This window comes from Triticum urartu, chromosome 7A (genome assembly GCF_056163025.1).
Source record: "Triticum urartu cultivar PI428250 chromosome 7A, HENAU_Tu73, whole genome shotgun sequence".
NCBI lineage: Eukaryota > Viridiplantae > Streptophyta > Magnoliopsida > Poales > Poaceae > Triticum > Triticum urartu.
Window position 1 is genome coordinate 238,882,433 of NC_141879.1, and position 7,269 is coordinate 238,889,701.

The window sequence follows — 7,269 nt, forward strand, 5'->3', positions numbered from 1 at the left end:
AACAATACATATATATATGGAATATAGTTGGTGGAATGCTAATCATCCAGAGCCTGATGACATTGACAACACAACACTAAATCATAGAAACCGGTGAAATTCCATAAATATCTTGAAGAAAGATCGATTCATAAACTTAGGTGGATGGAATAGAACACATATGTGTGTGCTCGTTTCATACTGCTGGGTGGACAGGATAAAATCGCCATGGACACTCTCTCATTGGACAGCATCTCTACTGAATAGGGAATAATTATCTCTATCAATAAGCAAAAGCAAACAACTGAAACAAGATAACTATATCACTTCAGTCCTTACATTGAGACGCCAATTTGATCACAGAAGACCATCTATAAAAATGCAGAACAACATGGGCCTTGGCCTCAATTCGGCGACCCAACTTCAATTTTGAAAGCCTGCAAGCAAGCGAGAGATAGGAGTGAGCACAGTAATCTGAAATCAAATAAGAGAGTGTCAGCATTGTCGTCGTGCTCCCCTGCTCAGGCCATCTCGGTGCAGCCACATCCCGTTCAGAAAATGTTCGATAAATGAATTGAATTTATTATATATGCTTTCATGTAATCACCAATTTTTGTAGTTATAAAATAATAGATTGACCTGGGATTTCCAAACATGTTGGTGTCAAATGTATATTTACTCACTTAACATTGAACTATACAATATTGTGTATAGGATATACTGTACTCAGGCATGTAAATACGATAACTTTGTCATGCATCATTCATACGAAGCTCATTCTCACTTTTCTCATTCATACGAAGCTCATTTGTTCTCCTTCTTTATTTGTATCAGAATTTCTGAATTTAATGATGTTGTCAGTTCTGACCAATTTGTTCAATGCACATACACATTTAATCAACCAGCACCATTAGCCATTTTGTGAAAAAACTAATTAAATAGAACCATGCACTACCCGAAACTACATGATGCCAATGTCCTTATCTTTGTTGCTTGCAAGAATGCATACTAAAACATGGGGCAAAATCGTAGCTCTAATCATGGCAGTCCTTGTTAGTTGTCGTTAATCTACATCTCATAGAAATATTATTTGCTGAAGACAATCTCAACATACAAATCTGAAGAGTTTTATTAAAACTCAGCTAGATGCCTTTCCCAAAATAGTACTCAATTCATCCCAAAATAAGTATCACTGGTTGAGTTCAACTTTAGTATTTTGAGATGGATGGAGTAGTATTTTATACGAAGAGAATTATATAGGTTCCACACTTACAAAGATTGGTAGGCATAAATATGAGTACTATCCATGGAAGTCATATTCAGTACTTCGATGGAGAATATCAGTATCATCTTTAGAAGAATTTAGCACCATGTCTAATTTAATAACACGGACACCTATTTGCAGAGCCATGATGATGGGAACATCACTGCAGTCACTGATTAGCTGACTGCTAGTAAAATATGAGTACTGTGGTGTAACGAAATAGTGGGACAACGGTGCATTCATGTCATGGCGGACCTGGTAACATGAGATTTACATCAAAATTAAGAGCAAAACTTGTAACAGTAGATTGTTCCTAGGAAAATAAATAAAAAAATAGAGCAAATAACCAAATTCAAACCAGGTACCATTTCAGTAAAATCTGTAAAATGATCCTACAAAGCATTGTAGCAAATTTGTTGAGCTACCTCAAGGAATCTAAAAATGCCAAGACCGGAAGATCGACACTTACTATATCAGGCGCTTCCTTATCATCTCATCCATGATAATCTGAACAACCGAGCTTCAGAAGTTCATAAGTATCTGCTAGATCGCTCAATCCTGTATTCCTGTTATAGGGAAAAATCAACAGTTAATTGCATTACGGTTTCAGATACAACAGATAGATACGTACGATGCATCATTATGGTGTACATAGATGAAGCATTATAAGATGATGACACTGTTCGTACCAGATAGTTCCCATCGCTTTCACAGTTTCCCATCTCTACCCATGTTTCTATGCATTTTGGATCATCATCTGTAGAAAACGAAGTCTTGAATATCAGTTTTTTTGCCACCACACGGTACTTCCTAAAATTAGGTGGTTGCTTACTGTCAACAAAACAAGATTTTATGTTAGAAATAATAAGGGCATGTACTATTTAATACAGATTCTACGCAGTCAGACTTCTAATCCTATTGGTGACTATAGACAAAGATAAGATACGAGGTAAACAACTAAACACACACCCTTGGGAACATACACGGAAGAGATTCAGGATTGTGTTTCCAGTAACGGTATACCTCTGGCCATCGTGTTTCTAGTACCAGTGTGTGCCTCTGGCCATCGACACGAAGAGGTGCAGGAAGCGGAGGGCCTCGACATCAAGCCCCAGCCCGTCAACGTCGCGACGCTCGGCGAGCAGGCACATATGCGTTCACGCGTCCTCGCCTCCCTGCCGCGGTCGAGCGTCGCCAAACGGCCCCACACAAGCTTTGACTCCATGAGTTACATGCTCCTCTTCCCGTGACGAGCGCCGCCTACCTGTCCCCTAGATCGAGCCTCGACGTGACAACGTCGAGCGTCACCGCCTCCGATTCCTACGAGCACGAAGCCGAGGGCTCCAGGAAGAGGCCGGAAGAGGATAGGTGTAGCGGAAGAAAACCTGAGCGAGCTGTGGGAGGGAGGGGAGAAGGGACCACGATCTCGCTCGGGCAAGGAAAGCGATAATTGGGGAAGGATATATTCTGTAGTTATTGTGAGGATCGTGTGAGAGGATTTCTTGGGCTACGTAAAAGTGTGTGGGAGGGAGCGAAGGTGGAGCTAAGTATGGAAAGAGATCGGTGGCTTCGACGGTTGTATTTTTTTTTCGAGCAGAGCTAAGTATGGAAGGAGATCGGTGGGAGAAATAAATCGGAGAGGGAGGTGATTTGTTTGAAAGGTGATCTCCTGTATATGGTATTATTTTTGAATTCTTAATTACCAAATATTTACATGATTGAATTAAATCGATACCTGCCAAAGCAAGCACGAATAAATGGAAGGAGTATCAGACATGATTCGGTTTTAAGTGTGAAGAAGAAAAAATTAACGTGGGAGTGTGTAACACCCCAGATATAACTTTCCCTATTTGTACTCCAACTCTTGCCGTTTCCGGCGTTAAGTTATATTTATTTCCTCGGGTTCGGGTTTTTGTCTCCGTGTGTTTTTGTCGTTGTCATGCATCTCATATCATGTCATCATGTGCATTGCATTTGCATACATGTTCGTCTCATGCATTCGAGCATTTTCCCCGTTGTTCGTTTTGCATTCAGGCGCTTCGTTCTCCTCCGATGGCCTTTTCTATCTTTCTTTCGTGTGTCGGGATTAAAAATTTCCGGATTGGACCGAGACTTGCCAAGCGGCCTTGGTTTACTATCGGTAGACCGCCTGTCAAGTTTCGTACCATTTGGACTTCGTTTGGTACTCCAACGGTTAACCGAGGGACCGAAAAGGCCTCGTGTGTGTTGCAGCCCAACAGCCCTCCAATTTGGCCCAAAACCCACCAAACTCTGCTCCATGTCCTACAGCGTTCGATCACGATCGCGTGGCCGAAAACCGCACCTCATTTGGACTCTCCTAGCTCCTCCTATGCCTATATATACACCCCCCATTCTAATTCGCAGATCCTCTCCCCCCTAACCCTAAAAATTTTCCACCTCGCGCGGCCGGACATTGTCCGCCCCGCGCTGGACATCGCCGCCACCGCCAACCGGGCGCTGCCACATGTCGCCGCCGCCTCCTCCATCGCCACGGCCCGCCAGGCCCAGGGACGGCCCCCGCGAGCCCGCACCGGGCCGCCGCCTCCTCACCCGAGCGCCGCTGCCTTCGTCCTCCTTCGCCGCCCGACGCACCCGCCGGCCGCCGCGTCGCCCGGCTCCAGCGACCTCGCCGGCTACCTCCACCGCACCACCGCGGGCGACCCCGCCGCCTCGCCGACTCATCGGGCCGGCGCCGCCCCGCCGCCTCCACGCCGCTCCAGCGACCGGTGCCGGATCCGGCCGCCCCCTCACCATCTCCGGCCACCACCCCCGTCTCCAGCCGGCGAACCTCGAAATCCGCGCTCGGTGAACAGTGCTACTACAGTAAACCCTAGATCCAGATCTGAGGGTTGTTTTTTTCTCCAAGTCCCAGATATTTTAGCTCATATGCCCATGTTCGCGGCTCCGTAACTTTGCATCCGTAACTCCGATTCATGCATATAGCATATCAAAATGTTCGTCTCAGAGAGTAAATCATTTAATTCCATTGCATCATTTTCATTTGAGTTCATCTTGATGCCCGAAATGCTGTTGGAAGGAGGCTTCGTGAGTTAATTGTCAGATCTGCTAGTTCATCTTAGACTTTTGTCATTTTGCCATGATTGTTGTGTGCATGATATGCCTGTGAGTCCTTCATATGTTTTGTTAAGGATTTTGTTATATTTCCATAGGTGCAACCCATGCATTTTTGTGATGTGTGTGGTGACTTGTGCAAGCTTGCAAAGTAAGGCACCCGGTGAATCTGTTTTCAGGGACTTAGTGATTTCACTAAGTCCTGGGATTGTTTTTCTCACGATGCCATATGTTCATGTTGTTTCCTAGTGATCCGTGCCTCTTTTGAGGATGATCAGTAAGGGAGTTTTGTTAATCTTATAGTGCTCTATCCATCTATGTCTTTATTTGCAATTATGGAGCACCCTAGCTTGAGTCAATCAAGCTCTACTTTTGCTTCGTTGCGAATCTGGGCAGATCGTCAACTTGTTTGCGATTTTGCCGATGTTATTGTAGTTGATCCGTGCATGCTATGCCATTGTTCTTGCCATTTCTAGCTTGTATTTTGTGCCTTATTTATGGGTGTATGCTTGTCTTGCCATGACTTGCACCGTGGTGAGTGCATCGAGCTCGTAAACATGCCTTCGTGAGTTATGTTTCAGCATGTCCCAGTTTTCACTAAGTCTGAAAACTGATTATGTTTTTGCTATGTTCGTGTGCTTGTTAGTATATTTTGTGATCCCTTTTGGCTCAAGGTCACTAAGGGAATTTTGTTAAGCTTGTTGAGTAGCTCCATGCCATGTCTTTCTTTGTCATGTTCAGGTCCTGTAGCATGTTATTTTGTTGCTCCGAAGAGGGCTATATGATCTGAAATTTCAGACAAGTGTTAATTTCACTGTCTGAAATCTGTTTTGCATTTGCGTTTTTGCCATGCTTGTTTGAACCTCATAATGGATTAATTGGCCGTGGCTCAGTGCTAGTCTTTTGTTAAGCATCTTGAATGCTTCCCTGCCATGTATTTTGTTGTCTTGTTTGGTGCTGTAGCATGTTCATTTCATTGCGTTTAGATGCCTACTTGCTGTAAATCGCAGACCGGTGTCATTTTTGAATCGCTTGCCATTTCCAAGCCGTAACTCCGATTCCGGCGTTATTTATATCGTTTTCAAGCGATTTCATCTCATCTTTCCTGTGGCACCCTTGGAATTCCAAGTTGAGGCCAGCTTCATGCATTTCCTGTCATATCTTGCATTTTGCATCCCGCATCGCATCCCGCATAGCATATCATCTTTGCATCGTGTTGTTTGAGTTTGCACATGGTTGATTGTATCCTTGTTACTTGTTTGTCTTGTTTGAGTAGAGCCGGGAGACGAGTTTGCTAACGAGGAGCCCGTTGAGTTTGCTTGTGAGGATCCAGTCAACTCTGACAACTGTGCAGGCAAGATGATCATACCCTCGAAATCACTACTATCTTTGCTATGCTAGTTTGCTCGCTCTTTTGCTATGCCATTGCCTACGATGCCTACCACTTGCTTGAAAGCCTCCTAAATTACCATGTCAAACCTCTAACCCACCATTGTCCTAGCAAACCGTTGATTGGCTATGTTACCGCTTTGCTTAGCCCCTCTTATAGCGTTGCTAGTTGCAGGTGAAGATTGGAGGCCGTTCCTTGTTGGAACATCTTTTATTTACTTGTTGGGATATCATTATATAGCCATGTTATCTTAATGCATCTATATACTTGGTAAAGGGTGGAAGGTTCGGCCTCTCGCCTAGTGTTTTGTTCCACTCTTGCCGCCCTAGTTTTCCGTCATATCGGTGTTATGTTTTCAGATTTTGCGTTCCTCACGCGGTTGGGTTATAATGGGAACCCCTTGATAGTTCGCCTTGATTAAAGCTTTTCCAGCAATGCCCAACCTTAGTTTTACCATTTGCCACCTAGCCTTTTCTTTCCCTTGGGTTCTGCAGACTCAAGGGTCATCTTATTTTAACCCCCCCGGGCCAGTGCTCCTCCGAGTGTTGGCCCACCGAGCGATGTCCGGGGCTACCAGGGGCAACTCTGGGCTGGCCTACCCGACGTCTGGCTCATCTGAGTGTGCCCTGAGAAAGAGATATGTGCAGCTCCTATCGGGATTTGTCGGCACATTCGGGCGGTGTTGCTGGTCTTGTTTTAACCTGTCGAAGTGTCTTGAGTTACCGAGATACCGAGTCTGATCGGAACGTCTTGGGAGGAGGTCTATTCCTTCGTTGACCGTGAGAGCTTGTCATGGGCTAAGTTGGGACTCCCCTGTAGGGATTGAACTTTCGAAAGCCGTGCCTGCGGTTATGGGCAGATGGGAATTTGTTAATGTCCGGTTGTAGATAACTTGAACCTTAATTAATTAAAAATGAATCAACTGAGTGTGTTACCGTGATGGCATCTTCTCGGCGGAGTCCGGAAAGTGGACACGGTGTTGGAGTCATGTTTGCGCAGGTTGCTCTTTAGTTTCTCGCTCGTGCTTTGCCTCCTCTTCTCGCTCTCCTTTGCGAATAAGTTAGCCATCATACTTGCTAGTCGCTTGCTGCAACTCCACTCATATATTTACCTTGCCATACCCATAAGCTTAAATAGTCTTGATCGCGAGGGTACGAGATTGCTGAGTCCCTGTGGCTCACAGATTACTATTACACCAAATGCAGGGCCTAATGATTCCGCTCCAGGAGACGCGTACGAGCTCAAGTGGGAGTTCGACGAAGACTCTCAACGATACTATGTTTCCTTTCCCGATGATCAGTAGTGGTGCCCAGTTGGGGGTGATTGGGACCGTGTCGCATGTTGGGTTCTCTTTTATTTTGGCGCCGTAGTCGGGCCATGAGTGTTTGGATGATATAATGTTATTTATGTTCTTGATTGACGTGGCGAGTGTAAGCCAACTATGTTCTCCCCTTTTATTATCATATTATATGGGATGTTGTGAAGATTGCCTGACTTGCGACATATGCCTTCAATGCGATTATATCTCTAAGTCGTGCCTCGA

At 44.9% G+C, this 7,269-nt stretch overlaps 1 long non-coding RNA gene across 1 annotated transcript; it reads right to left on the reverse strand.

Annotated features, from left to right (window-relative positions):
• Positions 1 to 227: 227 nt before the first annotated feature.
• On the reverse strand, positions 228 to 2,002 carry LOC147959163 (uncharacterized). Its single transcript, XR_015610611.1, has 3 exons — positions 1,933 to 2,002; positions 1,713 to 1,809; positions 228 to 416 (listed from the first exon to the last, which is right to left on the reverse strand). It is a non-coding gene; the product is annotated as an uncharacterized LOC147959163 (long non-coding RNA).
• Between the last annotated feature and the right edge of the window lie 5,267 nt (positions 2,003 to 7,269).